Raw genomic sequence first — 14,106 nt, forward strand, 5'->3', positions numbered from 1 at the left:
TTGCCAAAACAAACACCCAGTGGAAAACTACTGAAGCCATGTCTTTTTTTCTTTTTTTTTAAAAAAAAAGGAGCCAAAAAAATGAGTCAGGTAATGAACAGCACATAATCATATAACTAATTTTCACTTGTAGAAACTGCACATTATGAACAGGAAAGCAATAAACTATGTGTTGAAATGATTTGATTTCTGGCTACTCTAATTGTAGTTGTTTGACATTGGGCAGGTCATCCTGAGCTCTGATTTCATCATCTATTTATCTGGGAAATGGAAGTCCTAATATTTTATCACAGAGTGATATCACAGCTTAAATGTGGTCAGAGATATGAAAATTCCTATCACTAAAATCCTACAGTCCTGTGGGAGGATAGTTGCATTTACATCATTATATTTCAAGTCCGAAAATTCAGAATGATAGAATGTGTCTCCCAAATTTGTCTTTTGTGTGTCGTCCTTGGTAACTTTGTAGACATGAGTACATCTTTGACATAGCTTATAATGGCTCACATTAACTTCAATTTTAATATGATAGAACATTTTAAAGCAAGTAGTTAAATAAGAACAGAGCATATTTATTATAAAGGCATACAGTACAGAGCACACCTGGCATAGTATTTTTCAGAGGGCATTGGGGATCCAGATGTCTGTTTTTCTGCTTTTCCATCCCCAGTGACAGCTTTCAGGGCTGTTTAAGATTGCTGCTGGAGTTCTACCCATTATATCTAAATTTTATTATGACAGTGATGACAGCACCTAGACAAAGCAAGAAGGAACAAAATGCTTCCTCCAAAGCCAGATTTCTTCATTTAACTCATGTTTCCTGAAAACTCCATAATACACTTCTTTTAGTATCATGTGAATCCTTATTTAGTCAGATAACTACATATAGCCACAAGGAATGTTACTAAATGTAGACTTTTAGTTTTTCACTAATTCACTGATTCCTGAAAACTCCAGAGTATACGTCTATTAATATCATGTCAATCTTTATTTAGTCGATAACTACATATAGCCACAAGGAAGGTAAATAAAGGTAGAGCTTTTATTTTTTCAGTAATTTACCAATATAGAATGTGTGTTTTGCTATCAAACATATCAGAAAATAAAACTTTTAAAAGACAACACAGTGGTATAATTTGGGGAGGAGAAGGGAAAAAACAAATCGTTTAAATAGGCGTACAGGTAGGTGGACCCATTGCAACAATAAGATGTACAGATGTTATGTCGAAACTTTACAACTTTGGGAGGGGAAGAGGTGTGTGGGGGGAGATGGGAAGGGATGGGAAGGAGGCAACAATGCTTGACAAGAAATGTACTCATTACCTTGCCCATGTAATTGTAACCCCTCTGTATGGTATTTTCACAATAATTAAAAAAAGACAACACAGTTTCTGCCACATACCTTTCTTCTATAAACTAGAAATTTGGAAGCCTGCAATCCTAGATACTCAAGAGCTTGTGATTTGAGAATAAGGGTTCAAAGTCAGTTCAGGCAAACGAATGCTTTCCTCCAGTTAATCAGCAAAAAGAGATGTGTAGGTATGGTTCAAGTATTAGAGTGCCAACCAAAAACAACAGCAATAACAATTCATATGTGTATATGTATCTGTATATATATATATATATATACTATAAATATCTGTATATATAGATATATATATACATATCTATATAGATATGTATGTATACAGATCTATATATATCTGTATATATATATAGTATATAGTATATACATATATAGTATATATATGTATCTATATATATATACAGATACATATGAATGAAAACATGAGGCTCAGAGTTCATTATGAAACACGCACATACAATTCTTAATTAGTTCAATATTTCATAAGTTATACACATACTTACAATTTGTGTGGGAATAGTGATATACTCATAGGTAACAGTTAAATAAATACCTGTTACATGATAAACATTGAACTTGAGTTGAAATTGTCGACTTCCAAAAAAGTGAATTTATGCAAAGAATTTGGTCCTAGTTAGGATTGTTCAAAGGGTTCTCCAAAAGCATTCCTCAAAGAGGGTTTTCCACTACTGCTGTTTGGTTTGTTCATTGGTTTGTTTGAAGAACTGAGATTATTTTATCTTTTGATGGCACTGTTGTTTAAATGCAGGGCTTTGTCACTTGAGCCATGCCTCTGATTCTAGTACTCAGATTCTTCAACATTTATTTGTAGTTTGGTCTTTACCTTGTTAATATAATGGATGGAGGAGAGAGATGAGTTTGTTTATATTGGTTAAATCTCATTAGAAGGAAATGGTTTTGTTTCATAACTTAGTATATAGCAGATGAAAAGTAAAAGTGTTTCTCTGTAGCGATAGACAGAATTCATCTGATGACCCAACTGTGGGCAGAAATAATTAACATAAAGCCATTTATGAAATTCAGATTTAAAGGAAATGAAGTTTCTTGATCATTGATCCTGTATTATATATCTCTGTCTGTCTTAAGCTTACTATTAATATTTTCATACTTGTTCCCAACAATGTTTTGAGCTAGTGTGGCTGAAATCCTGGAATGACTGTATAGAAAAATCATAACACTATCTCCTTGATCCTAGTTTCTGTAAATTACATCTCAACAATTTTAGAAGTCAAATTCCTGTTCCCACTGATAAGTAACTTCAAATATATATATTTGATGTCCATTCTGTGAGGATTTTTTAATAAAAAACTTGGAAGTATATCTATACATTTTTTTTCTTGACTCTCCCCATCCCTAGCAAATAGTTAATAAGCTATAAAGGGAGGTGTAAATGTACTAGAATTTGCTATTTGAAGGAGCCCTAAAATGAGTCCTTTTGTAAAGAGCAAACAGTGTTTTGTAGTAGAAGTCATCACCCTGTCATCTCCTGTCTTTAAGTGGGGTTTTCCTGTGTTTAGCTTTATGAGGGTGGTTTGCACGGATGGCCTGCAGGCACCTCAGCCTCAGCCAGTCTAAATGATGGCAAGGAGCCCAGTTAGGAGGCTGTTGCTCTATGTCTTGACACGTTTTTGACTCTAATTCATCAGCTACTCTAATGCCAAGAAAATATTTCCTGAAAAACAAATCCACTCATTTCATTGCCCATGATAAACCACTGCTGGATCTCCACCGCAGACCCACATCCTCGGCTGGATGAATGCCAAGGCCTTTAACAGAGCCTTGATGGCTCTTCACATTTCAGCCGGGACTGCTTTTCCAGCAACATTTCCTGATATTCCCTCTTTCCCGCCCCCCACCCCCTGCATGCCATATGTTCAAGCCACACTTCAGTTCTCCCCACTCTCCAAATATAGCAAATATTTCATACTTCTCTGCGTTTGCCTTTGGCTGTGCCTAGATTGTTCTGTGTACAACACCTTCTGTGCCTAATAAGTTCCTCCTGCAAGGGGAAGACTCAGTCATCTGAGACTTTATCACCATACCCGTGTGCTCAAGTCTGAGAGTAGTCATTACATTTTATTGCAATGATCTTTATGTCTATCTCCATCATCGCCTTTAAGTTTAGGAACCATGACTTCATAATCTTCTGATGTTGGGGTGTATAACATTTGTATGTCTAATAAATCCCAGATAGTGTATACTTTGGAAGTAAAGTATTGTTAACTCTTTGTAATAGAGTTATGAAGTATTATTTCTACTTTATTGATAATTGAATAGGTATTCAAAGGCATTGAGGAGCTTTATCGAGTCTATATCCCTAGTGTTTGAAATTGAATCTAGACCTGATGTCAAAGCCTGAATTTTGTGGGGTTTTTTTGATAAAATGTTTTTGCCTCAGAACTATACATAATAGCTGATGTCTAACACATGATACACTATGTGAAAGTGTGTTTATGCTATCCTTTAAAAAATGACACTTGCCGGGCACCAGTGGCTCATGTCTATAAGCCTACCTACTCAGGAGGCGAAGATCTCAGGATCATGGTTCAAAGCCAACCTGGGCAGGGAAGTCCATGAAACTCTTACCTTGAATAAACCACTTAGAAAACTGGAAGTGGTGCTGTAGATCAAGTGGTAGAGCAGTAGCCTTGAGCTGGAGAGCTGAGGGACGGTGTCCAGACCCAGAGTTCAAGCTCATGACGGACAAAAAAAAATTATACTGCACTCAGAGACTAAGCTCTGCCAGCAGTGAGGTTTAAATGCAAGAAAGTCCAGGCACAATGTCTAGAAGTGCATCCCAGTGTGTTCAGAGACAAATAGGATTTAGATGTGCTCATCCTTTCATTAAAATATTAAAACTTTATTTTGTATTATTAACTTTATGTTTCAACACCCACAAGGCAAATTTTAACAACTGAAGAAAAACAACTTAGAGTTGGAAATCCATTTTAAGAGAAATGTGGTGATCATGAGGCAAAACTGTCTCCATTTCTTCCAAGGAGTGCTAAAGTACCAGTACCAATTTAAACAAAGGTGATCCCTGTTATCAGGAGTCTTAGGTAGATGACAATACAGGCTGTCTTCACAGATGAGTCAGGGACAAACTGTCTGTCTCTCCATTGGCATTTTTCAATAAAAAAGCTGGATGGAACTGAGTGAAAATGAAGTTGTACCTCCTTAGTCAATTTTACATGATTCTAATTATTTTTCACTAGAGAAGATCTTGTCTGGAAAGGTAATTAATCTAGGTCAAGGTGAAAAACAGATTATCGGACAAATGCGTGAGTAATAACAGGAAAGAAAAGTCCCTAATTAACTCTATCACTTCACAATTCTGGTTCCAGGAAGGTCTGAAGACCTCAGATCTATATATTTATAGCTATTTAAAATTAATAATTTCCTCAGTCATAAGAGCCACATTTTGAATGGTCAATTATCACATGTAGTTTGTGGCCACTGTAATGGATAGGGCAGAAATGAAGAGATTCCATCAGCTATTATGTTACATAGCTTTTTATGCTGAGACTGCGTTGTTCTGGGACAAAGACAATGGAATTATTGTCAGTATGTGCACACAGGTCTTTTTATTTCTTTTATTTTTTATATTTTTTGGGGGGGGGTCCGGTCGTGGGGCCTGAACTCTGGGCAGGGGTGCTGTCCAGCTCTTCAGCTCAAGGCTAGCGCTCTACCACTTGAGTCACAGAGCCACTTCCGGCTTTTTTCTTTTTGCTTATGTGGTGCTGAGGAATCGAAGCCAGGGCCTCCTGCATGCAAAGCAAGCGCTCTACCACTGAGCCACCTTCCCAGCCCACACAGGTCTTTTTAATATGGGACTAAATGATGGGTCAAGGTTGACTGAGACTAGATAGGTAACAAATCTCTTCATCCCAACTCAGTCAGGTCAGCCTTTGTTTGGCCAACTAAGGAAAACTTAATTTATCACTTAATTTTGATTAAACAATTGTGAATGTCAAAGAATGAATTTCAAATAATGAAATTGACATGTTTGGTGTTTTTCATTGCTTGACAATTTGATCAAATCTATTGACTAACATGACTAATTCTTTATGGTAATGTGAAAATCTGACCTTTAATTCTCAGAAATACCATCAGTTGGGGTTGAAGATGTGGCTCACTTAGTAGCATACTAGCCAATGAGAGAAAGCAGAAAGTACCCAGTTTGAGTCCTGACCTTGCCTTCTTCCCCCACCAAAAAAGAGAGAGAGAGAGAGAGAAGAAACAAATTTGATCAGTTGTATTCAGGATTGCTATTATAGTTAAGTATGGGAGCTTAATCATTTATTAGGAGTTCTTAAGCTATTTCCTTTGACACATAAAGTCTGAGTGACTTTTATCTCCAATTAACCGCTCCTCTCCCGCCAATCCAGAAATGGCACTGTGGGTCAAAGTGGTAGAGTACCAGCCTTGAGCGATAAAGATCAGGTACAGTGTCCGGGCCCTGAGTTCAAGCCACACAACCGACAATAAAAGAAAGAGAAAGAGAGAGAGAGGAAGAGAGAAAGAAAGAAGAGAGAGAGAAAGATAATGTTAGGTCAAGGTATAAAACAAGCTTAAGACAAATGTATATAAAAGTATCAACTTATTAGAAAAGAAAATGTCAAATTAATTTTATCAGTGCCTAGCATAGGAGAAAATAAACTTTTGACTGGCCATGTGCACACACATACACACACACACACACACACACACACACACACACACACACACACACACAGTTATTTTGAAATAAGATGATTTTCTAAAAGATTAAATAATTGTCTTGGCTTCTTTGATCTGTCCAATACATAGACTGATATAAAAAAACAGCTGATCTAGATACTCACATACAGTGAGACCAAAAGAGGATGCTCTTAAGAGAGAATCACAATGGCATAATCCTAAGCATCTCTTCATATTTATATAAAATTCTGTGTGTGTATGTGGCAACAAACTCCAAGATATGGATATAAAAGATGTACATTTCCCTTAAAACGGGCACCTTTTCCCATATTAATTAGAAGAGGACTATGATGTTTAAGACCAAATTCTTGAGCAGTTATATATGGTTTTAAGTATATGGGTATTTATACATATAGCTAAAGTAATCGTGACCTTCCAAAAAGCCTGACATCAAAACTCTGTTTAGAGGTACAGGGGCATGATGCAAATGGTAATTTACCTGCCTACTAACTTGGAGACCCTGAGTCCAACCCCCCAAAAAGATAGAACAAGAAAGAGGGAGAAGGAAAGAGAGAAAGAGAGAGAATGAAAGAAGGAATGAAGGAAGGAAGGAAGGAGAAGAAAGAAAGAAAGAAAGAAGGAAGGAAGGAAGGAAAGAAGGAGGAAGGAAGGAAAGAAAGAAAGAAAGAAGAAAGAAAGGAAGGAAGGAAGGAAGGAAAGACGGAGGAAGGAAGGAAAGAAAGAAAGAAAGAAAGAAAGAAAGAAAGGAAGGAAGGAAGGAAGAAAAGAAGAAAGGGAGGGAAGGAGGGAAGAAGAGAGGGCGAGTGATAAAGAATGGAAGGGACACTCTGAGACTTTCTTCTAGTGCTTCCCTTGGTGCTTCTTTTTAAATGTTTCCTTTTGCTCCTCCCTTCATCCTGCATCTACTCCATGTCTGAATGTCCTTTCATATAGTATTTTCCCTTCAAAAACCAACCTCAAGTGTCACCTCTGCTTAAGACACTTATGCATCGGCAGTACCATTTATAATTTACTTTTACCTTCTGAATGCAAAATTTGACAACAAGAATGATGGAAATCTAAGTAATTAACATTGGAGAACATCCATGTGTAAAAGATTATTAGGAATAGATCTTTTAAAGAATGTATTGTTAATGGCTGTTAGTAAGTGAGCTCTGGGTAAGTTAGAGTGGATATTGTTCCCTAGAGACTGTAAGCATATATTCCATATCTCCAAAATCAATGTGCTTGAACACGAAGCTGCTATTAGCAAAGTCATTAATTACCGTCCTGCTGGCTTCTCTGTTGTGAAGGATATTCATTCATTTGCTCTCTCTGATTGACAGGCAGTAATGACTCCAATAAGCTAATGAGACATCTAGTTAAATAAATATGATTTTAAGTTAATAAAAGGGTAAACATGATGTTAATGAGTTCCTGTGCTAATAGAGTTTTCCTACTTAGGGGTCCATGTTGGTGGTAACATAAAGGGATTAATAGAGGGATGAATATAAGATTGTGCTCTGTGGTTCATTAGATTTATGGCCCATGTTGAGCTATAACACCTCAAAACCTGTGGACCTTTTTGATGGTGTGCTGAGGGTCAAGGAAAACCTGAGATATGGATGTTGTACTTCTTAAATGGCAAGTATTATTTAGATGTATTACAATTCTTTTTAAATCCACATATATTTATAGCTTTCTTTATATTCTATTTCCCACCTCCTTCACTATATCTTTATTTCAGTTGTTTTCCATTTCCATCTATAGTGTCATATAGGATGAAATTTATCAGTCATCATTTATATATAAAAATCTGACTCTAGAGAGTAGTGATAAAAAGACCAATCCCTCCCAAAAAAAGATGGTGGAAATTACTCATTTTAGAACAGAACACAGAGCATAGCACTTTACATCCTAAATAATCTTCAACTCATTCTTTAAGAATCCAAGTCTAAGTTGTAAACAGATACCTACTAATGTCATAACTAACAGATGGATTTTGTGGATTCTTCTTAGGCCACAACCCTTATTATTAAAAGTTTCAGGTTCTTTTATTAGTTTTTTTACCCGGATGTCAAAAATAAGATATTTTCACCTTTACTTAAAATACCGAGGTATTGCCGGGCGCTGGTGGCTCACGCCTGTAATCCTAGCTACTCAGGAGGCTGAGATCTGAGGATCGCGGTTCAAAGCCAGCCCGGGCAGGAGAGACCGTGAGACTCCTATCTCCAATAAACCACCAGAAAACCGGAAGTGGCGCTGTAGCTCAAGTGGTAGAGCGCTCGCCTTGAGCTGAAGAGCTGAGGGACAGCGCCCAGGCCCAGAGTTCAAGCCCCATGACTGACCAAAAAAAAAAAAATACCGAGGTATTTTAAGTATCATTTTTAGGTATCATTCATTTTATCTGTGCAAAAACTTCCTATGGCTCTTCTGGGAGACCCAATTCTTTTCACCAATCATGTAAAAGACAAAGTCACTTTTTGGCATCAGAAAGTTTAAACAGTACAAGTTCTACAAAAGAAAAATATAGGATTGTATGAGGGATCTAGATACAATGGTGTTGCTTCCATTGCTGATACTATTTTAATGGGTTCACTAGACAGTTTTATTGGTGCAAAATACCTGGCATAAACAAGTTAAAGGAAGATTTATTATTTTAGCTCATGGTTTCAGAAGTTTCAGTTCATGGTGGCTCCATTCAAAGGATTCTGTACCCTTGGTGATACAGAACTTAATTGAGGTGGGAGAATTTTGAGGCTGTTCACCTCACGGAGACAGAATCAGGAAGACATCAGAAGGACAGATACTCCAATGATCTACTCCAAGTGACTTACTTCCTTCAGCCAGGACTCAGAACCAAGCCTCTAAAGCATAAACTTTTTGTGGGATACTTTATACTTGCTCCACTAACATTGTACCCTTGGTCCACAAACAACGAATAGCCATTTATACAGCGAAAAGCATTTATTCCATTGCTGCAAGTTGCCCAAGTTTTTTTTATTGTGAAAATACCATACAGAGGGGTTACAATTACATGGGCAAGGTAATGAGTGCATTTCTTATCAAGCATTGTTGCCTCCACCTTTGTTTCCCCTTCCCATCCAAGTGTTCAAATTGGAAGTGTCTTCTCAGACTCATGGCAAACTTTTAAGTTTCTTCTTTGAAGATAAAATGGCACAGAGTAAATATTCTCTCCAAAAGGGAAAAGTATGGGAATAATGAGGGAAGATTGGACCAAAAGTAAGGCCCAATGTGATGCTGCAGCTTCATTTCTGCTATATCAGGCATCAGAAATCATGGGCACCAGCAGTAGGGGGTAGTAGACCTTGCCCTGTGACTTCAGCATTTGCACTCTTGCAGTCGTTTTGTTCTGGGTTGGTGTTCCCCATTACTTGTGGCTTTTCTCAGAAAATGTTCATGCCCTGGCATTTCTAGTGTCCTGAAGTCTTCATCGCAGCTTAGATATCATGATCACATCTTCACCTATTAACTTCTTAGGGACCGACTACAAAGATCTTGACTCTGTCACTCATTCCTTGGCTTCCCAGGCCTTCCTTTGAAATCTGAAAGCCTCCATAACCCTCTAACTCCTGTGATCTGTGTGCCTACAAACCAGCCTTATGTGGATCGTGCCAGAGACTGCCACCAGCAGTCTCCCTTAAACTATGGCTGAAACTTGGTAGAATACTTCCTCATACTTGGGAAACCTTGGAGCTATCTTCTCAAATGAAAGGGATTTGGAAATTTCTGAGATGCTTTCAAGGCAACTTCCCTTTTGCTTTGGTACAAGATATTTGATTTCTTTGTGACAGCACTAATATCTTTACCCACCCTATAAACACTTTGGTCTTCTTAGTTCTCACCAAAATCACTCATTAAACTCTGCTCTCAACAATACAACACTGCTCTAACCTGCAAGTTCCTCGAAAAATTTGCAAAGATTTAGAACCAAATAGTCAGGTGTAGTTTTTGTTAGTTACTATTGTGTACTATGCCCAAAATACAGTGCTTGCTTCAGCAGCACTTATACTAAAATTGAAATGATATGGGCAAGGTTAGCATAATCCCTGCACAAAATACATGACAGATAACTTAAAAGGATAATTTGTTTTGTTTTGGCTATTGTCTCAGAAATTTTAGTCTATATTCCTTGGCTCCATTGATTCTAGGCCTGTTGTGAAGAATATTACATGGTAGTAGGAGCGGGTAGAAGAGGAGGCTGTTCACCTAATGGCAGAGAGAAAGAGAGACAGACAGACAGAGACAGAAATAGTCAGAGACAGAAATAGAGACAACGACAGAGAGAATGCTTATTTCCTCAGGACTCCCAGCCAAAGGGATTATGCTACACAAATTTAAAGCAAATCTTCACCATTCTTCTTTGTAAATATCCTTAGAGACACACTTAGAAAAGTACACTTCATAAATATTATGGACAAATCTCAGTCCAGTCAAGTTGACTATCAAGATTAACTGTCATAATGGACAATAAACCGGGAGAACATCTTGCCCAAGATTACATAACATATAAATCATTGATCCTGAAATCTACATTTATGAGGATTTGATAGTTATTGGAATCTGTGTACAGCTAAAAGGGAAATAATGGGGGAATGTATTTGACTTATTTTGTCACAGTTTCTTTCTTAATGTTTCATATGTTATTTCTTGGATTTTTTTAAAGTGGAAAGGAAAAAACAATGGTGCATAGAAAATGTTTTCTATTTGATTGGCATATTCATTATGACTTTAATGTCTTTCTGTTCTCAAACATGAGTAATTTCCATTGTTTTTGATTGATCCTTTTAGTAATGCTGTGTTTTCTAGAGTTAGGGAACAAACATGTCATCACTAAGAAACTGACTTGATAATCCCTCAAATAATATCTGTATATATATATATATATATATATATATATATATATATATATATATGATTGGCCTTTGATGTGGAAATGATTCTTGTTATCAGCCAAGCAAATAACATTTATTTTTTATGGATTGTGGTGAGACCTGGCATAAGAGTATATGATACTATTATTTTCACCTTACAAGTTTTCAGAAAGTAAGGAAAGGAGACAAACATAAACAACTAAACCATCTTTTGCTTTCCCTTTTACTGGACAAAGATAATTGGTTTTTAAGAAAATACTTTAATATCCACTTAAAAGATATGGAATTTCTCAGAAGGCCAAATAATTATAAATAATTCTCCTTTAGACCAAATTTAGACCAAATATCTTGGCTCTTGCTGTTGGCTTGTAAATCCTAGTCAGGTGGGTTTTCTACATTTCTTGGCATGCTTCAAAAGGAAGGCATCTCAACATTTGTCTGCTGGCTCGATAAACAACTTTATATTCATGGACAGTATTATTTCTTTATCCTAATTATTTCTTTCCTCCTTTGAAATGCAAATATGTAGGATCTCAGATCTTATGTAGGATCTTAGAACTCAATGATTGGGTTCATGAACTCTAAATGTTGCCCCTGGAATCAAGATAGCGTTCTATTTTAAGTTTGTAAATGTTTACACCTACACCAGAACTCAGAGATTATTTTGTTGTGTCAATTAGGCCAAAAGATATGAGGCAACAGGTAACCAATAGCAATTTTAGTTAGTAGGGATGCTGACTTCAGCCCTTTCTCAGTTGTTCCTGTATCTTACACATACTCTCCTTTGAACTGCATTGAAACAAGTTAGCTTAGGTTATCACTTCAGTTGATTTTTTTTATTTATCTTAAAAAAAGTAATCTATAAAATTTTCTAGTATTCAAAACTTATACAACCTAGAGGTCATTGTTAATGAACTATTATTGCTCAGCAAATGATCTCCTTTTGTTTTTTTGGTCAGTTTTGGGGCCTAAACTCTGGGCCTGAGCACTGTTGCTCAGCTCTTAGTGCTCTACCACTTGAGCCACATTGCCACTTCTGGCTTTTTCTAATTATGTGATGCTGAGGAATCAAACCCAGAGACTCATGCATGCAAGACAAGCATCTACCACTGAGCCACCTTCCCAGCCCCAGAAGATGATCTCTTAAAATTTAAGTTGTGTCTTTGTATCCAGAGAGGACCCAGAGTAAGATAATACTAAATCTCTCACTGGGGACGCAGTAGGTTGTTCATATTTACCTCTTAATTATAATCATTAGGGTCAAGGATTTCCCACTCTAACCTGGGTAATGATGCTGGTAATTAGATACCCGTGGAAATTTGAAAAGCATCAGATAAAATCAGCTTGAAATTTTATTATATCTTCCAAATCTCAGTTTACATTCAGTCCTCCTTTCTAGTATCTTTAGAACTCCATTGAAGACACATAGCTGTCTTTGTCTCTAACAGACCATAGAGATGATCTTGTTTCCTCTTCTCATCCATTGTGAAGTTGACATTAATGAGGTCATCCAAGGTGACATCTCAAGAGTCACAGACTTAGTGAGCATTGTTACTAATTTTAGCTTTTTTCCCCATTGCCTCATTGCAGTTTTATTTTTATTCAGGTTAAATATTAGAGAATAAATAGTAAGTAAATATTAAAGAAGAAATTCAGTTTTAAAGACTATCAATTCCCAAATGATCATCTGGACATTTCACTTCTAATTTGGTGCTTGAAAATAATTTAGTCTTGGAAAAAGTTGAGCCTTCTCTCTCAATCTTACTTATGTAATTAACTTGCTTAGCATATTCTCTTCTCACAATGGAAAGATAATTGCCCAATTCTTTGTTTTGGAATGGATGCCTTATTCTGCTTTAGCTTTGGTGGAATTGTCTTCTCTTTAAAACGGGAAATCAAATTATGAATTTGGGAAATTTATTAGCGGCAAATGTGTTCAAATTATGAGGATAGTTTCATGGTTTTGCCACCAGAATACTCAAAGTACTTTGTGAAGGGTACAACTTCCCATTCTTTGTTGACCATGGCACCTTGCCAACTGCTGAACTGATGCCTTTCCTTTGGACACTAGAACAACACATCGATATTCATTTACTATTTCAAATACAGCACTCATCAGCTCCTTTAGCATGTCAATTGTGCTTACTCAAGAATTTTATAAAAGTATACAAGAATGGAAAGATTTCAAAGAAATTACTCTGTACTCAAAATTAAATTTCATGCAATTCATACCTAATTTCAGCGTTAGCAAAAAAAAGAATATGAAACCTTTTCAAAGAATGGTAAAGACATATAAAAACATTCTAAAGTGATTGCTTAATCCTGAGATTATCAAGACCTCTCTACAGTGACTTCCTGCAAGTACTGAGAATAACTTAAAACATTAATAAAAAATACATTTTTCTTCATACTAAGAAATGAACTTTCAATTTAGACACTATGTATGATTGATCAAATCACAGAATGCATTAGAAATAGTAATTGTTTATTGTTTTAAAGTAATCAGTTCTAAGGAAAGTATTTATTTTGAATGATGCCTTTCCTTACATTTCTCCTTGTGGCAAACCTTACCTAATAATTGTAGAAACCACATGGATTCCTTATATAATTCCTTTTTGTAGGACAGAATTTATCATGATTTGCTTTATAAAGCTGATTCCAATGATATTTGAAATTATTTTCTATATAAAATGCTTTGTTGATTTCCTAAGAGCACATACACACATAAGTGCACACACACACACACACACTTCACTTGGCAAAATGAACCTCAGAAAATATATCTCTAATATTTTTAGTACCCTAGTTTGTGTTCTGAAGACTGTAATTGTCAGAGAAAGCTAAAATAGGTAAAAAGGATGTTTTAAAGTGCTGTCAAGTTTACCTTGATGGTTTTCATTTATAGTGTTATTCTTAAAGAGAAGTAAGAAATGTTCAGTTAGATACTTTAGTCATCAATTCTGTCTACAGTAGACACTCTTAACTGCCAAATATTGTTCACCTCCATCAAGTAATCTTACCTAAAAGCTTTAAATGTTGGCTCAAAGAGAAAGGTGGCATTCTATGTCTGTATTGTTCACAATGATCTCCCCTTTTTAGAGTTTTCTACTTTTGTTTGTACTGCAACATCCTCAGTTAAAATTT

General features: G+C 36.2%; 1 protein-coding gene and 1 non-coding gene across 3 annotated transcripts in view; both read left to right on the forward strand.

Annotated features, from left to right (window-relative positions):
* Positions 1-14,106, forward strand: part of Fgf12 (fibroblast growth factor 12) — a 345,963-nt gene that overhangs the window by 292,170 nt on the left and 39,687 nt on the right. The gene's annotated exons all lie outside the window — the stretch shown is intronic.
* On the forward strand, positions 10,076-10,185 carry LOC122099916. Its single transcript, XR_006146034.1, has one exon. It is a non-coding gene; the product is annotated as a U6 spliceosomal RNA (small nuclear RNA).

Source organism: Dipodomys spectabilis, unplaced genomic scaffold (assembly GCF_019054845.1).
Source record: "Dipodomys spectabilis isolate Male_0828 unplaced genomic scaffold, ASM1905484v1 ptg000017l, whole genome shotgun sequence".
NCBI lineage: Eukaryota > Metazoa > Chordata > Mammalia > Rodentia > Heteromyidae > Dipodomys > Dipodomys spectabilis.